This window comes from Rattus norvegicus, chromosome 6 (assembly GCF_021556685.1).
Source record: "Rattus norvegicus strain SHRSP/BbbUtx chromosome 6, alternate assembly SHRSP_T2T, whole genome shotgun sequence".
Classification (NCBI taxonomy): Eukaryota; Metazoa; Chordata; class Mammalia; order Rodentia; family Muridae; genus Rattus; species Rattus norvegicus.
This window is the reverse complement of record NC_141539.1, coordinates 28,990,926-29,016,126: the sequence shown is the minus strand read 5'-3', so window position 1 is coordinate 29,016,126 and position 25,201 is coordinate 28,990,926. Positions and strand designations below refer to the sequence as shown.

Below are 25,201 nucleotides of genomic sequence, written 5' to 3'. Positions count from 1 at the left end.
GACGGTTGAGAGTGAACCTGCTATATCTTGGTACACTTGCCTAGCTCTGAGAATCTATTCTGATCACCATGGCACCTCCATAGGAAGGACTTATTCTTGGACTGGGGGCAAAGATCAATGGACCATCATGAGTCAGGCCCCCCACAACAAACTTATCAGTAAGTTATGGCTTCACCCTCAGTGAGCTGGAAGATGGCCCAGCAACATGGTGAAGGGCATGGACTAGGTTACATGTCTCTCTTTGAATTCCAAGTCCAACATCTCTAGGGTGTATAAATTAGAATTAGTCATGATTAGCTAATTCATAGAGTTCTTTTGAGGATTAAATGAAGCAATGCAGGTAAAGCTTCTTAGTAGCCTGTCATGGTACGTAATTAATGTTTTCTAATAACGTGAATATTAAAGTCCTCACTTTGCATAACCTTAGAAATCATTTAGGGGATTAAAAAACAGAGAGGACCATGGGAAGACATCCTAATCACGATATTCACTCTTAATTCGAGGGTAGAACAGAAAGGGTCTGTGAGGAAGTGAAAGCGAGGAATGATCTATCGCACGCCCTCCCCCTGTTTTGTGTGGGTAGGAAAGCTGTTTTCATTTTCCCAGGTGATGAAAGATGAGTAGACAGGGATGAAAGGAAAAAAATCCAACCTATATTTCCCAAAGGACTTGAGCCAGAAGAGGCTTTGCAGCCCCATACTATGATCTACAGGGTGCTGATGAGACTTAAGGACCTCTGACACCCTTGAATTGAGCCACCAAGACCCAGGGCACTGTGGCTGCCAACTGCAATGACCACTGTAGCTGGGACCATAAGGTATAGCTGACTTCCCCTGTAAGACAGCAGAAGAAAGTCACTCCACTGCTCCATATGGGCTTGGTACCTCAAGCTGTTTAGGTGACAAAGCAGTCACACCAGGCTGTGACCCACTCTTCCAACACCTCCCAGTGTCCTTAACTTGACTCAGGGCTGAACAACACTCGGGAAAGAGAAATTTTCTCTCACCTTTAGTAAATAAGAAGAAAAAAAAATCAATAAAATAATTTCCAATCTGTTCCTTACAACTAGATGCCCCACTGATCAGAGTAAGTCAGGAAGAAACACATTAGCTCTGTGAGAAAACAGCTTTTGGAAATAGGATTTGATCTAGTTGGCTGAGTAATCACTATGCTTGAAATTTTCTGTGCCATATTTACTAGTCAATAGAGCACGCGGGGATGCAGACTGCGGTGACAGCGCCTCTCCTTGACGCCAGCTTCCAGACCACATCTGCAATTACTGTCAAGATCATCAAACCATCTAGCTTCGGGGACAAGCTTAATTCTGCCAAAATGAAGCAACGGTGAGTTTGTAACAAAATAAAAGAGAGTCAGTCCCCTTGGGACTAGCTCCTCATTCTAACTTCTCAAATTCAAAGTACTACCTGTTCCTGAAACTTAAATCTAAGCATACTGCCTATAAGCCTTTCCTCACCAAGCCGTGTTCAACTGAGGGCCCAGTCACGCTCCTACCCAGTCCTGAGCCTACCCTGAGCGGGATGAGAGTGTATCAGGAAGCATTGCTCTTAGTGGCATCAGTGATGTGGGTCCACAGTACAGGAGAGTGTATGAGTCCTTGCTACCCTATTTTATAACTGCTTCGCTTCCTGCCTAACTCTAAGAATATCATGTTCTAGAGACCCCACTGACATGCCCATTCACAACTCAGAGAAGATTTTTAATATTGAGTCTACCATAATTAGGAGTCTGTGCTCTGCTGGAGAAATGGCTCAGTGGTTAAGAGCGCTGACTTTGCTTTCAGAGGTCCTGAGTTCAAGTCTCGGGAACCACATGGTGACTCAGGAACATCTGTAAGAGGGTCCAATACCTTCTTCTGGTGTGTCTGAAGACAGTACAGTGTACGTGCATACGTACATACATACATACATACATACATACATACATACATCTGAGAAAGAAAGAGAGAGGAGGAGAGGGAGAGAGTCTGTATTCTATTGAGTCTCTCTCTCTGAGGTCCTTTTCCCATTTGTCCTTCTCCGGGCCAGAAAGCACCCACCACACTTTCAGAATTATGAAAAACATTGACGTTTTAGGGGTTTGCCTCTTTTTGCTGTTATATTTTGTTTTTTGTATGGTTGTTGTTTTGTTTGCTCCACAGTAAAAGGAAAGGAAGGAAGAAAAGCTAGTCTTACATAAAGCATTGAACTATACCTATTTATGGCCTTGGGCTTTCAAACAGCACACAAGCTAGGTCAAACTTGAAGGGATGCAGGCTATAATCCCAATGCTCTGACCATGTGCTGCTCGGCAAGTCATTCAGCAGCTGCCAGTGTCAAACCCGCACTTCAGGCTTGCCTGGCGTAACATGCACACCTGGTACCCGGCCAGCACGCGCATTTCGAGAGTGAGCATCCATCCCAGTTGGGAAAGCACTGGCCACTAAAAGAGTTGTCCTTTCTTTGAAGAATTGCTTTAGTCAATGCTCCATTACTTTGGGCCGCCCGTAGCCACTACCTGGATGCTACAACAAAAAAAGCACTAGCCTCCTTGCTTCAGGAAGGGGCTTTCTGAGAGGCACTATTTCTTCTCCAGGTCATTCCGTGGGACCCAGGAAAGGGTGAACATCAGCTGAGATGACGCTTTGGCTTTCCTTCCTGACACCGCCACTCCCGTCCCCACCCTCACCACCACCTTGTGTTTCTCACTCCATTTCTCTGAAGGGCCTTCTTTTAATAAATCCCTGTGTAAGCACCTCCAAACCCTCCTTCAGAGTCTGCTGGTAGGGAACAAGGCATGAGGCAACTACAGTATTGTGTGTGTGAAAAGACTGGAGAAGGTGACAGGTGAAGGCAAGGAAACATGTTGGGGGTCTCCTAAAACCATCCAGTTGAGAAGCGTGGCTCCTTCCTCTTCTCCTGGAATTCGGTGGCTCTCTGAGTTGAGAGCTATTAGAAGTTGCAAGCTCGTGAACTCAGCTCCACATGTTGAAACAGAAATGGTTCAAAGTGGCACAGTGAGCTCTTTATGCCAATGAGGCTGGCGGCTAGAGACATAACAGGGTAAGTGGAAACATTCTATTTACCAGAAAACCACACTAAAAAAACAGTTCACCCTCCAGTTTGCCAATGAAACTTACAGTAAACTTTCACGGGACCCAAATGATTTAGTACACTGTGGTCTGCACATAGATTATCCAATCTGCAACCCTGTGACATCTTCCCAATCCTCCAAGCAGTTTCCTGTGGGATGGACAAGACATGATCCTGTTGAAGTTGAGTCACCTCAGATGAGAGATTCACCATGCATCCGAAACCAGACAAGTGGTGAGCTATTAGTTCATTCAGCATGGGAGTTCACACCTTTCCTTTAACGGAGGTAAATATTTCAAAGTTTCTCCAGTGGGTGTGTAAATATGTCCTTAGGAACTTGAAGGTTTTGGAAGATGTTCTATTGTCATTTCTATGATCGTCTTTAACGCCTAACGTGAGTGGGCTCTGCATCTGATGACTGGGCCCTGGTAACTAAACACTGCCAAAAGAGTTCACTATTAGTGCTATAATTATATGTTGACTACACTGGAATCCAGAACTGCAAATGTTCTTCACTGAAGGGTCTCGTGGGTCTCCCTTTTCCTCATGGGTCATTGGTCACCGGTCCCGAGGGCAGAGGGAGCAGACACAGCAAGTGGGATTTGGATGACCGTGAGTATGATGAAGAATTTCTGGGAGGGTGATTCTGTGAGACAGATCTACTTTGACTTTTAGGGTCTACAGAGTCTCTTAGGAGTTCAGGCAGAAAGGGCCAACTGGTCATAACACGGTTCCTCACTATCATATGGGGTGGGGAGACTGAGCTCATGTGCTGAATCGTGCAGCACTCACAGGAAGTTCTGTGCAGGGTTATCCTCCAAATAAGGTCAGGCCTCTGTGCTCAGAGACACTCTCCAAACAAGGCCTGGTAGAGAAAGAAAGGGGACCCCTGCTGAAAAAGGGGATTCTCCATTTTTCACAGAGGTCGGAGAGCTATCTGGACATGGTAGACTGTGACCTTAATAGTGGGGTTCTCCAACAGTGTCTCTCAAGCTAGAAACAGTAGCTGCATTTTCATGAGTCTGAGAAATTTTCAAATTTGGGAAATATTCAACAGCAAGTTTATTCCTGAAGACAGTCAACACGAATTCCAGTTGCTAATGTGAATAGGGTCAATACTTACAAATTCTAATTGCCAACGAGACAGTACGTAAGGAGGTGTTCTAGTTACCCACCACCCGTGATATGACACAGATTGATTACCCTAAGCATGAAGGATAAAGGTACAACTGAGAAATTTCAAAAGACATCCTTTTGTAGGCTTTTAACTAAAAATCCTACAGAATAGTTTTGAGGTGGGCACCCATTTAGCCCAGGCTAACCTCAAATTCACTGTGTAGCCAAGGATAGCCTTAAATTCTTGATCCTCCTACCTCTGCCTCCCCAGTATTGGGATTACCAATTATTAGTCACTACACCTTGCTTAAGAATCCTACTAATTTACAGGCCACATAAGCATGAGGACCTGAGTCCCAGTTGCCTGCACCCATGTAAAAAGCCAGGCATAACTGCATGTGGCCACAATCCCAGCATTGGGGGGCAGGGGAGGTTGCAGGGGAGGACCTTCTGGTCCTGCGGGCTTGCTGGCCATCCAACTTAGTCAAAATAGCAAGTTTTCAGTTTGGTGAGAGACTTTGTCTTAGGACAATAGAGGAGAGCAATGGGGAAAGGCATTTAGCATTCTGTTCTGGCCTCTACCTCCATGGGAGTATGCACCGACACTCTCAGATGTTTGCCACAGACAGACAGACAGACAGACAGACAGACAGACACACACACACACACACACACATATCACAAGCAACATACCAAAAAGCAAAGATATATAAACTATAGATTGTTTTATATAATGGGGAAATGAATGAACCCACCTGACATGACCATGAGACTATGTCAACTTGAAGACAGATATATATTTATATGTTATATATTTCTGTTAGCATTCCTGGGAGATACTTAATAAACACTCAAGGACAGAATAACTGGGGATCATGATACAGAGGTAGTCTTTCAAGGGCTTCCAAGGGTCAGGTGGTTTAAAGGCTCAGATTAAGTATAAACATGTGATCACAAAGCAAGTCTGGGCCTTCACAGATGTAGAAACCAGAAGGAAAAGAGAGAGATTACCATCAAGTCAAGACATTGGAACCTTCTAGAATCAAGGGCATTTCCTATTGCTTCATCATATCCATTACATAGATGTGCATTTTCATACATCTCAGTATACTATGCTTTTCTGTTACAGCAACAAAAATCAGGGAGCCACTATGATTTCCAAGAAAGTATAAGTCAGTGAGATAAGTATACTGCCCCAAGGTCCAGATTCCTAGTTCATAAATGAATAGTTAATTAATTTTAATAAATTACATTACCTCCGAAAGCCTCAGTTTCCCTATTAGTACCAACTCTATAACATGTCATGATTCTGAAATGAGACAATACACGGGAAAGTGCTTTACAGTTTGTGTGTTATAAAATATAAACGCCATTAATATTATTGAGGATTGCTATTGCAATTGAGACATTGTGTCTGAGAAACGAAGGCTGTCTTGAAGATAAGAGACCAAGCGCAGGAAAGCAGAGGAACTGTCTTGAGATCCCACAACATGGAGTGGGTATATAACGTGAGCACAGGCACCCCACTGTTGGTCATTCACTGTATTTATTCATTCACTCCACAGTCTCACCGTTAGGGTCACTGTGGGTTCATGGGGGTAGAAGGCAATGATGGAATGAGTGAGGAGAGCCATCCATTTATCTACAAGTTGGATAACTTTTTCTCTTAGGTGCCTAAGTTTGGATGAAAAGGAAGCATTTCCTAGTGACATTTCAGCATCTATTTTTATTTCTTTCGTTTCTCTCTCCTTAAACTTAAGCTACCTGGGGATTAGCCAATCAATTAGAATATGCTTTAATTAATGGCATTGTTCAAACTAGTCTATGTTCATTCAAGCCCCCAAAGGCAATCTCATGAATGAAGTGGGGGCTGGAGGTTTAAGCTTTCGGTCTCCTTGTCAATCAAACCCAAATCTTTCAGGCATGGATGCTTTGAGGAAAACAGTGTGAAGATAGGTTTTCAAGGCTGGGTTGAGCCCCAGGGATGGCTGGTAAGGCAGCAAACTCAAATGCCTGCAAAAGGAATCTCTTAGCAGAACTCAGTGAAGTAGACGGGTTGAAGAGCAGGCTCAGGCGGCCTGCAGGGACTCTCTCACAAAGAACACTGCCTGGTTGTTTTGCTCTTCATAATCCTGTGTAGAAGTGTGGTTAGGAGTAGCAGATTAAACTCATACGTTCATCCTTTCTCCTCCTTTCTGCAGCCATAATAAAATGACAGTGAGACAATTTTAAAAGAATGGATGTGTAGGGATAAAGAAGCGATGACAGCAGACAAAGGACATCCGTCAGTAAGACCCTGGAGGATGGATGTGACACTAACAGTAATGGGGAGGAAGATGAAAACGAAGCAGGAAGAGAAGGTCACCATCAAGAAGCAAACTAAACTGCGCTCTAAATCAAAAGAGGAGCTCTGAATATAGAGGAGCGTGATTGCTCCAGTGGCTAGCACAAGGACATGGGACTGAAAACCAGAAGGGACAAAATAAGCTAAGCACCCCACCTTCAAGTGTTTATGTGGCACCTCTCCCTATCTTGGAAAACACTGGAAGTCTTGTTAGTAGTACAAAAGAACTAGACTGACTCTTCTCCACCACACCATACCGATCAGAAGACACTGAACGAAGCAGGGACCCATGGAGAGGTTTTACATGGCTTTCTTTAAACTTATTATTGATAGTTAATATTTAGAGCAGTTTTAGAAATTGTGTCGTTTTAAAATTCCACCTTCTGATTGACTGTAAATATTGACAACTGACCACAGAGCCGATGACCTGGCCAAATCAGCCCGATCATTGAGATCCTATATCTGTGCAATCCCAGCACTTCCTAGATGCACAAAGACATGACCTGCCAAGAACGGGGGTTTTTCTTCCTTCGACTCCTTTACCCTGATTTCTTCTGCAGTTAATTCCCTGGCTGAAACTTCAGCTACAGTGTCCAAGATAAATAAATGGCAAGGGAAGAACATCATTATCTCCTTTCTGATCTTATCAAGAAAACTTCGAAAATATCACCACTGTTATTACTCCTTCAGTAAACTCCTGTCTTCAGCATAAGGACATTCCCTTTTATGGCTGTTTAGCCAAGAAAGTTCTGAAATCACTAGTAGAAGGTGAGTTTTATCAATTGTTTAAGGTTGTCTACCAAATAGCTCATGTGATATTTCTCCATTGCTAATTTGACAAATTGCATTGTCAAATATTTAATGGCAAATACTCCTTGACTTCCTACATGAGTCCAGCCTTGTTCCTGACACATTGTCTTCTCTCTGTACTACTGGATCAGTTTTCTAATCTGAACGATATATTATCCAAGAGAGAGCTTGTCTAGAATTCCTTGCATGACCTGAGAGACTTGGGTACATTATCCAACACCTCTGAACTTCTGTTTCTTTTTAAATAAAGTCTATCCAAGATAATCTCAAGAATAAATTAATGGAAGAAAGGCTCTGTTTCCAAACCCAACAAGTAGGGTTTGTCATGCAACACTAGCCCATAGAGCACTGTTCTGCTCGGACTTCCCTCAATTCTGAGAACCCAGGGATTGCCATCCTGAGGGCAGGAGGTCCAGAAGAAAATGGCTAAGAGCCTCTCCTCCAAAATACCTACCCTTAAATCCCTAACAACAACTGCTGAATCTACTGCCGGTGTAAATGACTGGTCAAATCCGCCTAAACAAGAAGCTCCAAGATGCCGCCGCCGCCTGACCTTTCAGGGCTGAACTTTCCTTGTTTATCAGAAAAACGGTAGACCTAGAGGGATGGCTCAGAGGTTAAGAGCACTGGCTGCTCTTCCAAAGGACCCAGATTTGGTTCCTAGCACCCAACGTTGCAGCTGACAGCCATCTGTAATTCTAGTCCCAACGTCCTCTTCTGGCCTCCCAGGACACTGCTAACCTGAAGTAAGCAGATTTAACATGCAAACAAAACACCCCTGCACTTAAAATAAAAACAAATTAGGTGAGGCACACACCTTTAATCCCAGCACTCCAGAGGCAGAGGCAGATGGATATCTGTGAGTTCAAGGGCAGCCTGGTGTGCAAAGTGAGTCCAGGACAGCCAGAGCTACACAGAGAAACCCTGTCTTTGTTGGGGGAAAAGCAACTGTAATCTTCACCCTGCCTATGTCACCGTACAAGAATGAAATATGAAAGGTTTTCTTTAAAAAAAAAACAACTAAATCCAGTTTATACCTGCAAATATAAAGCATAATTACTACATTATTATCACCAACAATATACAACAGCGCTTCCTGTTGGTTACATCAGTAAATAATAAGTAAGCCTGAGAGGCATGAGAAGAAGGCACAGGACCATTACACACATGGCTTGATTCCTACGACTAGGAAATTGTGCATCACGTTTTAAAGCCAGGCAGCCTGTGCCTCAACCTCTAGGTTAGACAGAGGGAAGTGGCTAATCTCCCACTCAAAACAAAGATTGACAGTATGATACTAAGACTCAGCAGCACACGGGCAGTAGAGGCTCACACCTTTAATCCCAGTGCTTGGGAGGCAGAAGCAGGCAGATCTCCCAGTTTGGGGACAGCCTGGTCTACAGAACGAGTTCCAGGACAGCCAGGAAGACTCGGCATTGTTTGATACAAGAACATCCATTCAAGAGAAGCTTGGGGGAAAACCTTCTTTTTATGGTTACCCCTTTTGAGGATCATTTGTTTTCTCATTCATAAAAAATAATACCAAAACAAAGCCTGCCACAGGAAATGCTGCCTCCCATAAAGCTCCAGCTAATCAAATTTCCTTGGCCAGCTGCCCCAGCTGTGCTACTGGAGGACATTAAGACTTTGGGGAACTCACAGTTCTCCTGTTAATCTAATATTAAATTGTTCTAACATTTCATTGACTCCGAGATTGCTCTCCATCCGACAATAGCTTCCGCCTCTGGATGTTCTTGATGTTCTTTCTTGGGTCTCTCTTGTCTCGTTGTAGAATCTGCAAAGAGCCACAGGCCTTTTCATGCATGTCATCTTGACACACACCTGAGGTGGTTAACTCACTTCAGAGACAGACACTGAAACAGGAAGATCCAGCCCTGGGGCATGAGTGCTACTTCTCCTCAAAGCCTCAGGGGCAGGCACGCTGGTTGAATGAGGCTCATCGGATCTACCTCCTTCTCTGGTTGGAATTTGGGTAGGGTAAGGAAGATCCTGAGAAACTGCTATGACAAGTGCACTGTTCACAGTGAGGAATGACCATCACAGTCTGTCCAACTGTGTGCTGGGAAGCAGCACTGCTGGAGTCTCAGAAACCCGCTCCTCTTCTCTACAGAAACCTGATAATGTGTGCTTCTCTCATTTCTGTGGCTTCCCCTCATCTAGGATCTCCTTCCCTGGCTTTTTCTCAGCCCACAGTCCTTTTAATTTTTTTTTTGGTTAAAAACAAAATGAAACAAAAGTTAACACTAGGCATGATGGTAAGCGTTTGTTACTTCCGCACAAGGAAGATAGACACAGGCTGATCTCCAAGGCTTGCTGACCAGCTAATCTAATTTGCAGGAAGGGCTCCAGTCCATGGAAGACCTGTCTCAAAGGAAGGAAGGAAGGAAGGAAGGAAGGAAGGAAGGAAGGAAGGAAGGAAGGAAGGAAGGAGAGGGAAGGAGGGAGAGTAGGGAGGGAGGGAGGGAGGCAGGCATCTGAGGAAGGACATCTAAGGTTATCCTCTGACTTCCACACTCCAGACACAAGTGTACACACATTTCCATACTCCACCCACGCAGACACGCAGCTGCCTTCTCCCTGCAGCTTGGCAGATACTGTGAAGTTGGAGCTGAATGTAGACCCTGGACCTTGCCTTCCTGTACAGTCTACCCCCTTCATAGGTTCGGCATGGTTCCCATCCTATCTCCTCCTCTCCTTTCCCTACAATTGAAGGCAAAATGGAACATTTATTTTCCGTGCCAGGTCTTCCTAACCCTCGTCTGGACCTCCTTCCATCCACCTTCCATTAATGGAGCGTTCGTTGACAGCTCATATTGGATCCTGTGTCACCATGACAAAATATTAAGGAAGGAAGGGGGTTTTTTTTGGATCATGATTCCCATGTGCTAAGGGATAGTATCTATCGTGACAGCAGAAACAGGTAACAGAGAAGTTCTTCACCTTGCGGTGGCTGGAAAACAGAACTGAGGGCATACGGGAAGGGGTCAGAGTATGATAAAGCTGCAAACCGCAGGCCTCTGGGGAACCTACTTCCTCCAACTTGGCCCCACCCCCCTCTCATCATCCATGCAAATTTTAAACCAATCAATAGATTAAGCCAATTATTATGTTGGAACCCTTATGATATAATTGTCCCCCAAAATACCCAAAGAGCTTTACTAATCTACTTGGTGTTTCAGTCCAATCAAGTTGACAATCAAGATTAACATCAGGCAAAAAGATAAATTCAAGAGGGAAGCCCTCAAGGAATGTAAAAGTCCAGTAGGAAAGACATATTAGTATCTTGAAAATGGACTGGCTGGACCGGAAATGGAAGATGATGAATGCCACATTCCAAAGACCTAACCAGGCCTGAAGTTACTACCAAGGAAAGCATTTCAGAGCGGGAGTCAGCAGGCTTGCTCTTAAGAGGAGAATTAGCTAGATGGTGGAGGAAGAGAGAGAAAACAGCAAAATGGAGGGAGAGTGAGCCCAGTCCTTGAGAAAAAGTCACAGGCGATAGCTGAGTGCAAGCACGTTGAGAACAGTCGTGGAAACAGGATACAGAGATTTAGGCAGAAATAAATGTAAACACGAATTGTCGTTTGCTAACTAAGAAGCTTATGGGTAAACACCGGAGCTGAAGATTTGCAATTTAGGTCACACTGTTGGCTGTGAAAGGAAGGCTGAAGAAGTCTTGTCTGGACACCAGTTAGGAATGGCAAGAAGCAAAGACGACCTCGGTTACATGCGACCTTGAGAATGGAGCGATAGCAGATGTGGAGAGGAGGAGGCTGAAGGACCTTCTGACTACCCACACGTGGGGGACAACAGCAGAAGGGGGAAGGGGGCATCTGCAGAGCAGCAACCAGCTTGCTGACTTGGGGATCAGAATGAATGGAGAGACACCATAAAGGATGCAAGCAGCCTAAAAAAAACAAACAGTAGGGTTTGGGGAAGGTGTCGGAGGTGTTAATTGGGCCAAGGAAAGGAGATCGAGCACAAGAGATATAATTGTCATAAGGTCCCATTTTCACAAAATTACAGAAAAGGCAAAACAACAACATAGCAGCAGACATCAGACCCATGTGGCTGAGGACCCAGCAAAGGAGCAAAAGAAATGCTGAGATGAGAGAACACGGAGCCAGAAAGAGTTGTTCTAAGGCTGATATATTGTCTGGGTGTATAATTATAAGAGTGGGTTTATTAAATTTGCATAAATGGCTAGAATAGGGACAATGCCACATCTTAGTTAGGGATTCTATTGCTATGACCCAACACTGGCCAAAAAGCAAGTTGGGGAGGAAAGCATTTATTTGGCTTAGGCTTTCAAATCAGTGTTCATTGTGGAAGGAAGCCAGAACAGGAACTCAAACAGGGTAGGAACCAGGAGGCAGGAGCTGATGCAGAGGCCATGGACGGATGCTGCTTACTGGCTTGTTCAGTCTGCTTCCTTTTTTTTCTTCTTCTTTTTTTTTCGGAGCTGGGGACCGAACCCAGGGCCTTGCGCTTGCTAGGCAAGCGCTCTACCACTGAGCTAAATCCCCAACCCCTCAGTCTGCTTTCTTATAGAACCCAGGACCGCCAGCTCGGGGCTAGCACTAACCACTATGGGCTGTACCCTCCGCCATCAGTCACTGATTAAGAAAATTCCTTACAGCTGGAATGATGTCTTCCCATCTCTCAGATAACTCTAGCTCGAGAGTCAGGTTGACCTAACACTAGCCAGCACGGTGGCCACCTGGGAGTTGACAAGCCAGAACGTCTGCTCAGAAGAAGACAGAAGCCCCCAAACAGAAGAACCAATGATTGAACACCAGTGTGAGGCCGAGGGCCTGCCCTGGAGGGGGCATGTGAAGTTCCACATTCAAAGGTCTGGGAGGCTGGAGTGTGATAGCCACTGACAAAGGTGGCAGCAAATGCTGTGCACACTCAAGTCAGGCGGAGCGTCACGCGTGTGGGCTTTCCCTTTCCTTGCTTTCACTTGCTTTCAGTCCGGGCGGCCACTGTTTCCCACCCAGCTGTCCTGATTGAGGGCAGGGCTTCCCCCATTTTCCATCTGCTGATACCATGAGCCAATCTTTTCTGGAAAACTCTCACCGACACAGAGTTTGCTTTGCCCGTGTTCTAAGTATTCCTAAGCCCAGTCAAACTGACAACCGAGATTAACCACCACAGGAAATAAATACCTTAAGGTGGTCGTTATACAACAACGCACAGCGAACAAAGCTGATGGAACAATGCACCGACGGTGGATAAATTTTAATGTATTTACATGTAAATACCTGAGCTGTTTTTAAAGCAATATCCTCCAAGGCAGAGGACGTCCTCCGGGAGAGAGGACAACCCACAGACCGTCTGGGGCTGAGAGGTGGATTTCTATATTACTACAAGGTTATGAATGTTGTACGAGGTAGAACAGAGGCTGTGGCAAGTGCCTGGAGACATGGCGAAATGATGGGAAGAAAGACCACAGAGGACCAAGAAACTAACGTGCACAGCATGAGGAAAACGGGGACCAATAGCTGAGGACAGTCTTTCAGAAGAAGAGAACAATCAGCAGGAAAATGTCCCAAGAAAGACCCAGAAAGATGGGACTAAGCCTGAGCACCCAGGGCTCTGGTCCGTTTAAGGGATTCAGGTAAGGCTTAGGGTCTCTTCTCCCTGGTCTTGCTATTACAATAACCAGGGTACCCTGAGGCAGTGGTTTTAAAAACACATTTTTTTTAGTAGCAAAAAATGTAGGGAGTGAGTGGTAGAGGGCTTACCATGACCAATTCTAAATTTGCTGGCTTTTGGGTCCTGAAATTGAATTCGTGAACATTTTTGGCCATTTCTAGTCATGCACTGGTTGGGCAAAATTTAAAATAAATTAGAATTTCATGAGAGCTTGTACCTGGAAACGAGGGCCAAGATGGATAGTTGTGATAGCCTCCAGTGTGGATGCCAGTTTGAGCAGGCACTGGGAGCCCAGAAGAACCAGGCTCTCTGCAGAGAACCACGGTGGCAGGGAGGTAATAATCTACCATTCTAAGGCCGAGGGTGACACCTCGTGGCCACAGAGATCACTGCAGACCCTCAACATCATCTCCTTTTGGCCTCCAGCTTCAGTTTCTGAGAATAAGTCAGGCTAAAAGCAGGACCTGGTGACCATGACTGAACCCCTAGAGTCTTGTGTGGCACCAGCTGCCTTTCCTCTAGAATGACGAGACCTGTGAAAAGGCATTGTAAGGCTCTGTATTATCTCTCACATCCTAACAAGGGAACAAGGGAGGCAGAGCCAGTTGTCACAGCTCCATTTTATAAACAGAAGACGGGGCTGGGGGGTGCAAAAAGGTGACAGAATTTATCCAGAAAGCCAGGCCTCCTGGATTCAGGTGAAGTGCTCATTTTGTAGCAGTATGTCATTAGAACTTACCCAGGATATGCCTTGGGGATTCAGTTAAGTATCCAGAGTCAGGGTTGGGGATTTAGCCCAGTGGTAGAGCGCTTGCCTAGCAAGCTCAAGGCTCTGGGTTCGGTCTTCAGCTCCAAAAAAAAAAAAAAAAAAAAAAGTATTCAGAGTCCTCGTATCAAGAAGCCTAGACATGAACTATGACTTGGGTTCTAAGACATCCCAAAGCTATTCAGTCAACAAGACTTGAGTGCTTACTTCGTACCAGACATTGTGCGCATAGACTGAAGAAGTACTTAGTCTGTCCAAGGAGGCAATAAGCATGGTGAAGGCGAGACTAGAATGGGCGGGCAAGCAGCAGGAGTTCATCTTTGCAGAAAGGGATTGGGAACCGGCAAGGACACACCTTCCCACACCTTCAAAGGGCTGCAGCTCTGAGCAGTTTGGCGAGTGCTGTCTATCACCAGACCACCTGGAATGAGAGGGAAGTCCAGACACGTTTCCACACAACTTCCTTCCCAAAGAACGGAAACTCATCCTCAGTGAAACTACAGCCATCCCCCAACTCCTGGCTGGTGAGCCCAGTCAAAGAAAGGCAGGGCATGGGAGCGCGTGTCCAGCCCTTGGATGACTTCTGGTTCTATGGAAGTCAGACGTGTAGCTCAGTAAGGAAAACACACCCAGAACTCACATGCATCCATTCAAATGCAGGGCAATGGGAAGCATGCCAAAAAAACATCTTGACCTCAGAACTAGAAGTTGGCAAAGCTAGGAACAAGTTTCTCTGCCTCTTCCCATCAGAGAGAGCCCAAGGGAAGCAAATGCTGAAACACATCCTGCAGGACCCGATGATGAGCAAGCAGGCTTGCTACTCACTCTCCAGACAGGAAACAGAGATGTAGCCTACCCAGAAGGCATAGGAGAGCCTGTGACAAAGTATGGAGCAGACTTACATCTCTGGCTAAAAAACAAAAAGTGGCCAGATACTGCCAAGCATTGAGGGAGAGAAACCCTTGCTATAGTTATCTAGTAGTACAAGAAAGATATAAGAAACCTTGTTTTTTGGACAGGGTCTTCCCTATGTAGCCCAGGCTGGCCTCAGCCACCTAAATGCTGGAATTACAGACATGCCTCACTCTCAGCAAACCTGAGCTCAATCAGCCAAGGGGATCTGTGAGCTCTAAGAGATGGTTGGGAGAGCTTTGAACTGTCATGGGGGTTTCTGCCTTAGCTTAGGATGCTAAGGAAAAGGTGGAAGTCCAGGATTCATGACAAACTATGCCCTTGGGAAAAGGTTATCCCTGAGGGCAAAGATCATCACAGGAGTGACCTGGAAGGTTACGAGTCTCCGGCAATAATGTGGCATCATTTTAATTATTTTTTCGTAATCCAGCAAATTTTGATTTTTTAGGAAAATGGGTAGAGCTTGAAACCATATATTAAATGAAGTGAGTCAAACCAGAAAAGCAGCAGCCCCCATATGTTCTCTCTCATATTCAGATCCTAGTTTGCAATCTAGGTATGAATGGATATAAGTGCATTACACGGGCAAAGCCTAAAAACTGGGAAGGAAACCAAGTGAAGGGGGGAAACGAGGAAGCTTGGGGTGAGGGTGGTATGTGTGAGTGAGTGTGTGTATGTGTGTGTGTATGTATGAGTATATTTGTGTGTATGCGTGTATGTGTGTGTGCGTGCTCACGAGTGTGTGTGTGTGCGCGTTGGTGCATGCATGAGTGTATGTGTGAGTGTGAATGTGTGAGTGTACATGCATGAGTGTATGTGTATATGTATATGTGTGTCACATGAGCAAGCCTGCAAAAGGATACATGTGACAGAAAGGAGAAAGGAAACTTTATAGACAGAAAGATACAAGGGGAGAGGGACGGAGAAGATGTGAGGTAAAACATACTTGGTTTGAGAATGCCATTATTATCTAGCACATTGTAAACTAATCTCAAAAATGATTTTTAAAAAGTACAAGTTTCCTCAAAATCTATCACCACAAACCTTCCCCCTCATAGGAGGGGTCTGAAAATATACACTCCCCGTTCAGGGAACCCCCAGGGGAAAATTCATCTCAAGTCCTTCTCAGTTAGAAACACACTGGATACCCTGCAGACACAACCAGGAAAACACGCAGGCCCCTCAGGGTTCCCACAGTGAGCAAAACACGATCAACTCAAAACTGACCAAACGCAAAAGAACAAGCCACCAGGAGAAGTGGAACAAAGGAGCGAAGGCTGGTTCCCAGATGGTGCCAATGTCAAAACGATGGGTGCAGACTGAAAACGGAGTAAGAATGAACAAGCAGAGGCCACAGAAAGCCTTGGCTCAGGATGCCTGTGGCTGCGGAATGCCCAGACCTGTCATCTGAGTCTGGTTCCCAGGACCCACATAGAGAACCACCTGCAGTGTCCCCCTCCCCCAGAGAGGTGGGAAGCAGAAACAGAAGACTTACCAGAAGTTCATGGCCAGCTCTTCTGGAGTATAAAACACAAGGGCCGGAACAAGAGAGACCCCACTTCCTACTTCAGCAAGACGAAATATGAGAACCGAATCCTGAGAGTTGACCTCTGCCCCACACACAAGTGCTATAGCACATACACACAGACTTCACACACACACACACACACACACACACACACACACACACACACACACACACACACCAAATTAAACGACTACCAATACATGAAAAACTCCATTCTAGTTCTCCTGTTTAATTTTTAAAATGTATTCTTTTCTCTTGCAGATTACATCCCAACCACAGTTTATCTCCTTTCTCTCCTGCCAGATGCTCCCCCATACCTCTCCTCTCCCCCAGATCCGTTTCTCCTCCATTTCCTTCAAAAGAGAGCAGACCTCTCAGGAGTGTCTACCAAACTCAATATAACAAGTTACAATAAGACTAGGCATATACCATCGTTATCAAGGCTGGATGAGGAGGAAAAGGGCCCCAAAAGCAGACAAACTCACTCACTCCCCGTAATAATCCCATAAGAACACCATAACCACATTTGTGTAGAGACCTACCTCAGACTCATATAGGCTCCCTGGCTGTCACTTCACTCTCTGTGAGCCCTGCTTAGTTGTTGAATCTAGTTGCTAAAGGGGTCAGCATGGGGCTGAGTCAGATACTCAACTCTGCTTTTTCCTCTCAAGACATTTGCTTAAAGTGGCCCCCTGAGAGTTGGAGGAGGGTGGGGATCAGAAGAAAATTGCAACAAAAGTGCTGGGGATCTAAATAGAGAGTTTGTAGTCTAAAGAGAGTTAAGAATCAGAGCTGGGGGGGTTGGGGATTTAGCTCAGTGGTAGAGCGCTTGCCTAGGAAGCGCAAGGCCCTGGGTTCGGTCCCCAGCTCCGAAAAAAAGAACAAAAAAAAAAAAAAAAAAAGAATCAGAGCTGGGGCCCCTTAAAGTACTCCCAGGTTTTCAAGTGAGAGCCTGCCAGAGCCATCCACGAGGACCAAAAGCAACTGTCCCTTGTTTCTTTGTTTTGAATTTCAAAATGGATTGAGTGTTTGAGTATTTTTCTAGTTCAACCACCTAAGTAAAATAATAGTAATAATAATAATAATAATAATAATAATAATAATAATAATAATAATAATACATCTTTGGCAAGAGAGTTCACTCAGAGTCTCAAAATAGCTCTATAACTTTCCAAACACCATATTGCTCATTCGAACAAAACCTAGGCAAGCATTGCAGAACATTGTAGAACAAAGCATCTCAAACAAAGGAAGCGTGAATGCTACCAAGCCTGTGCTCGTTCAGCTGCCTGGGCTCCCTAGAGCCTCCATCGCGTTCCCAGAGATGATTTTCACCAATTACCGTAACCGTGTATATGTAACCCACCATTATTTCACACAATGCCCATCCCTTAGAAACTGTGTTTGTCCTTCTGAAAGGAAGATAAGAATTGGATTCCCCCAATCACAACTAGTAAGCGTGGGAACACCTACCCCAAAACTAAAGGAATGTCACAGAAGGGGGTGAAAAGTCAGCAAGGGGCAAAGCATGATGTAGATTGCTTAGAAATGGTGTCTCCTGGACACGGCAAGGCTGTTGCATCCATGAACATACAACTACGGCTCCTTGCAGGGATCAAACCAGTCAATATTCCAACACAGAGTGAGAAGGAGTTCTGAAGGACCCGCCCTCAGAACTGTGGAGTCACTGACAGTAGTTGATGACTATGGGGGAAGGAGGAATGGGCTCTTGCAGAAGTGGGGTCTCCAGTAGGTTGTTCATGCTCTAGCAGACCACCCATGCACATGCAGACAGCACCAAGTACAGTGGGCTATAAAGGAGGACAAGGAATGAAATTGGGGGATCAAAATGCATTACATACACGCATAAAATTCTCGAAGAATAAATAGATCTTATTTTAAAGAATACAGAAATGTCTAAATGAACCAAATGGTTTATATAAAACTTAGAAGGTTTAAGAATTTGCTGCCAAAATACTATGAATATTTTATACTTCTCTCTACATAGCCATGAAAGTTTCTCAGGATAATATTTTTGTTATTGCTTTGGGGACTGAATACACACATACACTGTATTTTGGTCATATACACATGTCCTCTCCCGTCTCCTCCAACTTCTCCTATACCCACCCCTACCTTCTCCCAACTTCTTGAAGGTTTTCTTTTGAGTGGTAAGCAGGATTTTGCGGAGTAACCAATCTCACCTGATACTATGTAGCCCAGGCTGGCCTCAAACTTACAGCAACTCATCTACCTCAGCTTCCGAGTGCTGAGATTACAAGTACCCAGCATCAGGTCGAACTCTAATGGTGCTCTCCTGTTAATGCAAGGGGTCAAAAGCGAGGCGTTGTGCATGCTAGGCAAACACAGTGTCACCGAGCAGTTTCCTCAGCCCTCTTTGGTGACAGTTGCTTTTAAAGGAATGGATCCTTTGGGTAAGAACGTGTGGGGAGAAAGGGGTGTTTGTGAAATCTAATCTGACGGTCTACAAGCATCACATGCCCAGCAGGGTTACATTTCTGCCACGTTATCCTTCGTGATCTGTGTGCTGTTCTACGTTCGCCGAATTGCACCCTTGATTTTCTCACGGGTGTTCTCTGCTTTGAGTTGTTTCTATTTTGAGGCGATTATATAAGACTTGCATTTATTTAATACTGATGTCAGCATTCCGAGTGCTGTGAAATCATGTGTTTTGTGCTATAAATTCCCTTGTACCTGCTTTCCTTTGCTTTCCGCTCACTCCAATCATTAAGCTAAGTCATGTACACTTTGCTTTGTGATACTGTGACTGACTCTCTCTACGCCTTATTTCTAACTTACCAGCAGGCTGCCAGGTGGGCCCTGTCAATAAATAGGAGGTACTAAGAATAGAATGTATAGAGATAGAAGGAGGGAGAGCATCTTCTGTGGCTTCCTGCCTCCTTCCTCTTCCTGAGAGCATCCCTTTGGCAATGTTTCCTTACTTGGGCACCCCCAGTTCTTTCCCATGCCAACAGCTGGATTCATTACCCAGATTATTGACTCTAACCAGACAAGTCAAATCACATCCCCTCAAGAGCTCACCACAACCAGCTGGGTGGGTGGACCTATGGGTTGGAACCTTTTTTGGGAAGTTAAATGACTTTTTCACTGAGGTCACATACCAAAATATCCTGCATATCAGACATTTCCATTATGATCCATAACAGTAGCAAAATTGTAATTATAAAGTAACAACAAAAATAATTTTATGATGGGGGGTGTCACAACATGAAGAAGTGTATTAAAGGATCACAGCCTTAAGAAAGTTGAGAATCGCTGAGCTACCCTTTCCTCAGAAGTCAGATCCCAAATCTTTCCTGTGACCCTGAGATACCAGTGTTGGATGGCACACATTATGCAGCCCTCCCCCAAGGTGCAAAACCTCCATGACTCCAACCTCTTACCTTTGATAGTTCCAGAGTGTTGGCTTACGGTTGCCACTAGGCTCCTCCCAGGGACCTAGCAAAGGCACCAGGCCTGGGTGGGGTGTATAAAGACTACCCTGCCACCCCAGCATCTCTCTTTCTGTTCCCATGAGTTCCCAGCTGGTCTCTCTCTCTCTCTCTCTCTCTCTCTCTCTCTCTCTCTCTCTCTCTCTCTCTCTCTCTTCTTTTCTGCCCTTCTTTTGGTCCTCCCCTGCCCTCATGGCTCCTGTCTGTCTGCCTCTACCCCTTCTCCAGGCCTTTATTCTCTTCCTCCTTTTATAAACCCCCTTTTATAGCAGGTCTGTTGCATGGTGTGATTTACCCACCAGTGCCATATTTCATTAACATTGGGCCTCTTGCCCTCCTAACACTCAAGAGTCCTATTTTGATGGTTGCTTTCAGAAACCTAGGTAACAAATATATACATTGTTAATAATCCCTTTGGTTTACCATTTATTTTATTTTTTAAGCATATGTGTGAACATAAATGAAGAAATCCAGAAGAGGGTATAGGAGCCTCTGGAGCTTTCGTTCCAGTGGCTATGAGCCATCCAGTGTGGGTACTGAGAACTGGGTCCTCTGCAAGGACGTGCTCTTCACCACTGAGTTGCCTCTCCAGGTCCATTATAAATAATTTGTATATAAAATGATCTTCGTTAAAATGACTAGCCAGTCTCTTAAGCAAAATTTATCCTCTCTGAGTTCCCTTGACTCTTTTGAAGTTCACAGCATCAGTGCTTCCACATATTTTGGCAGATTATGCTAATTTTTAGTGATTTTAAATGATTGGTTTTTTTTGTTTTAAATAGATTTCATATAGCTCAAGCTAGACTGGAACTCTGTGTGTAGTGCAGAATAATCATGTTTGTGTGTGTGTGTGTGTGTGTGTGTGTGTGTGTGTGTGTGTGTGTTGAGGTGTGTTCACATGAGAGCAGGTACCATAGAGACCAAAAGCATCAGATCCCCTGGACCTCAAGTAACAGGCCACTGTGACCCATCCAACTGTGTGACCGACCCATCCAACATGGATGCTGGGAATTGAATGCAGGTCCTAGAATAGTGCATGCCCTTAACCTCTGGCCCCTCTTTCAGCCCCATCCTTGACCTCTGATCATGCTACCTTAACCTCCTAAAAGCTGGAATTACAGCCATGTGCCACTAGGTTTGGTTTTATGTAGGACTTGGGATTAACCTCAGATCTTTGTGCATACTAGACAAGTACTCCATCAACTGATCCCCTAAATGATTCTTTAAAAGTGAGTTTAAAGGATTAATTAGAGGATTCATTATGGTTTACATGTCAGCTATCCCCAAACTAATCTGCAGATTCAATAAAATAAAAAACCTAGTAGGCTTTATTAATATATATATATATATATATATATATATATATATAATTTGAAACCAATAACCTGATTTTAAAGTTTATATAGAAAGGGAATAGGAACCCAATAAACAAAGACAATTTTGGAAGGCCCACACTATTTTATTTGAAAGCTTACTATAAAGCCATAGTAATTAATACAGTGTGGTATTAATGACAAGACAGATAGGTAGAAGACAGATCAGAGGAGCAGAATGAAGAGGTACAACAAGCTGCCCCATACACGGGCAACTAATTTGCAGCTAAGAGTCTAAGGAAGGAAGGGTGGCTACTCTAATAGATGCTACTAGACCAATTAGACATCTGCACACAAAGGCAAGCCAGAGTCCCATCCAACTCTCTCTCTTTGAGAAAAGGTCCTGCTATGTAGCTCATGTTGTCCTTGAACTCACTATCTTCCTGCCTCGGCCTCTAGTGACTATATTCACTAAAGAAACTACAATGGGTTTGGTTCCTGAAACTAATAAGTCTTCTCTAAGTTTAGAAAAGGAAATAAAAACTCTAAAAATACTTCAGCAAGAGGAAAAACTATCTGTTTTACAAAAAAAGAAAAGAAAGGGGCAGTACTCTATGATTATAAAAATGTGAATTTAGAGGGCAGGTTGAAGCTATGTAATGACTTAATTTTAATAGGTGCTTTTAATATTATAATATATATTATAAAGGAGATGAGCTCACACACACACACACACACACACACACACACACACACACACACACACCCCTCACCACCACCACCAAAATAAGCAGATAAATTAAATGTAGCTTATAAAAAAGAAAAACAAAACAAGAAACTTCCAAAACAATCTAGACAAATGTAATTAAACAAGAAGCAAGTCTAAAATATATGTAAGTCAGAAGGAAAAAAACATTGGAAATATGGGCAAATAGCACATGACACAAAGAGGGGAAATTCCTAACACTTATTCATCAAAAAACAGAACTTTTCATTTTGGATGATAAGTATGTAGCATTTTAAAAGAGACACACTTAAAATATTAGAATCCACAAATTTTAAAGTTAAAGGTGGGCAAAAACATACTATATAAATATTAATTGATAGATAGTTAACGTCACATGGCATACGCCTTAACAGGGAAAACCGTTAGAGAAGGTTAAAATAGGCTCACCAGTGAGAAAAGTTTTGACTCCTAGGACATACAATGATTCTCATCTGTGTACAGCTTGTAACCTATCTTCAAAACAGGCCAACAAAATACTGTTTGAATTCATAAATTCAGTTCACAGTGGGATACTTAACATATTCTCCAAGTTATTGAAATGACTGTTACAGGTGAGTTGAACAATTCATGAATAAGCTTTGTCTAACGGAGACTTATATAATGCTTATCTCCGTGGCTAGAAAGTATTCTTTTCAATTCTGCGTTGAACATCCATAAAAGTTGGTTAAGTATTATAGAGATCTTAAAGCAAGTCTCTCTAAGTTTCAAAGAACATGTGTGAACTAGTTCACATTTCTGACCACAAGGCAATTAATTCAGTGATCAAAAAGCAAACAAAAACACTTTCAAAATTCATATTACCAGGCAAAGTGTCTGATATCAAATCTCAGCCCAGAGGCAGGATGAAGAAACACCCGAGATTTACAACAATCTCAAACAAAATCAACAAATTGAAGGAGATATAGATAGATAGATAGATAGATAGATAGATAGATAGATAGATAGATCGATCGATCGATCGATCTGACCAAAATATTGGAACAAGCAAGCCAAGGTATTTATTCCTTGAAAGGAATCTAGTAAGCAAAGAAGTTAGTAACGCAGAGCAGAGATCGGAAATAACCATGTGGAAACATTAGATTTGATTATTGTAACATCTAAAGGGAGTTCGAATAGTAGATTAAATTAAAGTAGCAGAAATAAAGAAGTGAGAGGCTCACTAGGAGTCGCTGACCTATGGAGGACAGAAGCAGAAGAGCCAACATCTGGAAAGTGGAGATCCAGAGGAGAACAAATACAAGCTCCGCTCTGAAGAAGCAATGGAGCTAAACTTCCTGTAGTGAGGAACGTGGGCAGGACTCAAAAGATAGAAGGAGCTCACAAGTTCCCAACACCGAAGTGAAATACATGGGCATCAAAGGGAGACAACGGATCAACTCACACATGTGATAGGGTTTTAACATCATCTTCCAAGAAGCTTGTAGATCAAGTAGATGTATGTAGGCGATGATACTGGAAGCTTGGGATATAGCAATTAACTGGAGCTCTAGAATAACTCTGATGCTGCCTTGAGTAGCTCAGTGGAGCTCTGGTACTGCCTATTGCCATGGTGAGCAGAGCCCTTTCACCATAAAGCAGGTCATAATTTGAACAGTAAATTATATGGTCAAGTCAGCAGTTTATATTTAGAACTTGGCACTCAACATCAGAGAAGGTAATTTTTTAGCTTCTATGGAAGCTTTACACAACTTGAGTTTGTGCTGTCCATAAACAAAACCACAGAGGGCTGGAGAGAGGGCTCGGTGGCTAAGAGCGCCTCTTCTTACAGAGGAACTGAGTTCGGCTCCTAACACATATGTCAGAGGCTTCACAACCCCAAGTAATTCTGCTACTGGAGATCAATCACCCTCTTCTGGTCCCCATGGCCACATGTATGCAACACACACAAACACACACACACACACACACATACACACACACACACACACACACACACACACACACACACACACGTTGTGGTTTGCCCTGAAGTTATCTGTATTTTGATGCTAATTCCACTGCCCCAGGGATAGCTGCCTAGTCACGTACTCAGGAATCAGGAGACTTCACCAGGACCTTTTCCCCATTGAATTTGTAAAGTACAGGTGAGGGGTAGGTACAGGATAGAAGGAGGCCTGTCATTGGAGGAGAAGGAAGGATGGGCAGGAGAGAAGTTTGAAGGAAGAGGAGGAGATTGGACCAGAGAAGAGGGTGAGAAGCCATGGCAGGTGATGTTAAGATTCTGCTCTGTATTTACAGGTTGTTATTAATGTTCCTAAGGGATGGTACCGGGCTTTTTTATGTTTAAGTGGGCAATTATATCTTACCAATTGGGTCAAAGATTGTTGTGTTCTGTGTTCTTTTATATGAGGGTTTGAGTGTAAGAAAGTGTGCGGCTGGGATGTGTTTCCACCAAGATATCTAGCAGATATCTTGAGACACCGAGGTGCAGACCTAACAGGTAAAAGACACCGATACTTTTTTATTTATATATTTTTACAACAACACACACGTACATGCACACGCACACACACACACAATTTTTTCAATAAAAAGTGATGAGGCCAAGAGGTAAAATAAGCCAAGTGGCATAGATTCTATGGGCTGGTGTAAACACTGATGGACACTAGAACTTTCAGACTCTTTTAAACAGAGGAATGACGTTAACTGAGTCCTGTTCTGAAAGCATCGTTTGGGGCCTCTCTGCAGAAAACAGATTGTAAAGACACAAAATTGCTCCAAAAGAATCCTGCAGTGACGTAGGTGAGTAACGACGGAGGTTTAGATCAAAGTTGGTGTGGTGTCGGCACAAGGACAGTCATGTTCTAAATGTATTTTGGAGCTAGAACCAATGTAACTTCCTCATATAAAATGCTGAGTAAGACAAGTTGAAAGAGGTGAGGGATTGACTGCTGTGTGATCAAGGCCAGCTGGGCCACATACTGAGTTACAGGCTAGCCTGGGCTACAAGGAAGAGTCTAAAACAAAACAAAACAAAGAGAACGAAAAATAAATAAATAAATAAATAAATAAATAAATAAATAAATAGAGACTGAGGTTGTAGCTCCATGGTAGAGTGCTTCTCCAAAATGCCTGAGGCCTTGAGTTTCATTTCCAGAATCACTGAAAGGAAAAACAAGACGGAAAAAAGGACCTAGCCGATAGCCTTCTTGATAAAGTGCCTGCCACTTATGCATGGGGACCTAGATTTGGGTCTCAGCAACCATTCAAAATATGAGAGAGAGAGAGAGAGAGAGAGAGAGAGAGAGAGAGAGAGAGAGAGAGAGAGAGAGAGAGGGAGGGAGGGAGGGAGGGGGAGGGAGGGAGGGAGGGAGGGAGGGAGGGAGGGAGGGAAGGAGGGAGAGGGGTACATAGAGTTGGAGTCGTTGGGATTATGAGTGATGG

At 43.9% G+C, this 25,201-nt stretch overlaps 1 long non-coding RNA gene across 2 annotated transcripts in view; it reads right to left on the bottom strand.

The window, feature by feature from the left end:
• Window positions 1-16,279, bottom strand: part of LOC103692567 (uncharacterized) — a 121,536-nt gene extending 105,257 nt beyond the window's left edge. The window contains exon 1 of one of the 2 annotated variants that reach the window (XR_015622848.1): window positions 16,212-16,279. This is a non-coding gene — a long non-coding RNA (uncharacterized LOC103692567). The remainder of the gene's footprint in view (window positions 1-16,211) is intronic. The other variant, XR_015622850.1, reaches the window with a different exon arrangement.
• Window positions 16,280-25,201: the final 8,922 nt, after the last annotated feature.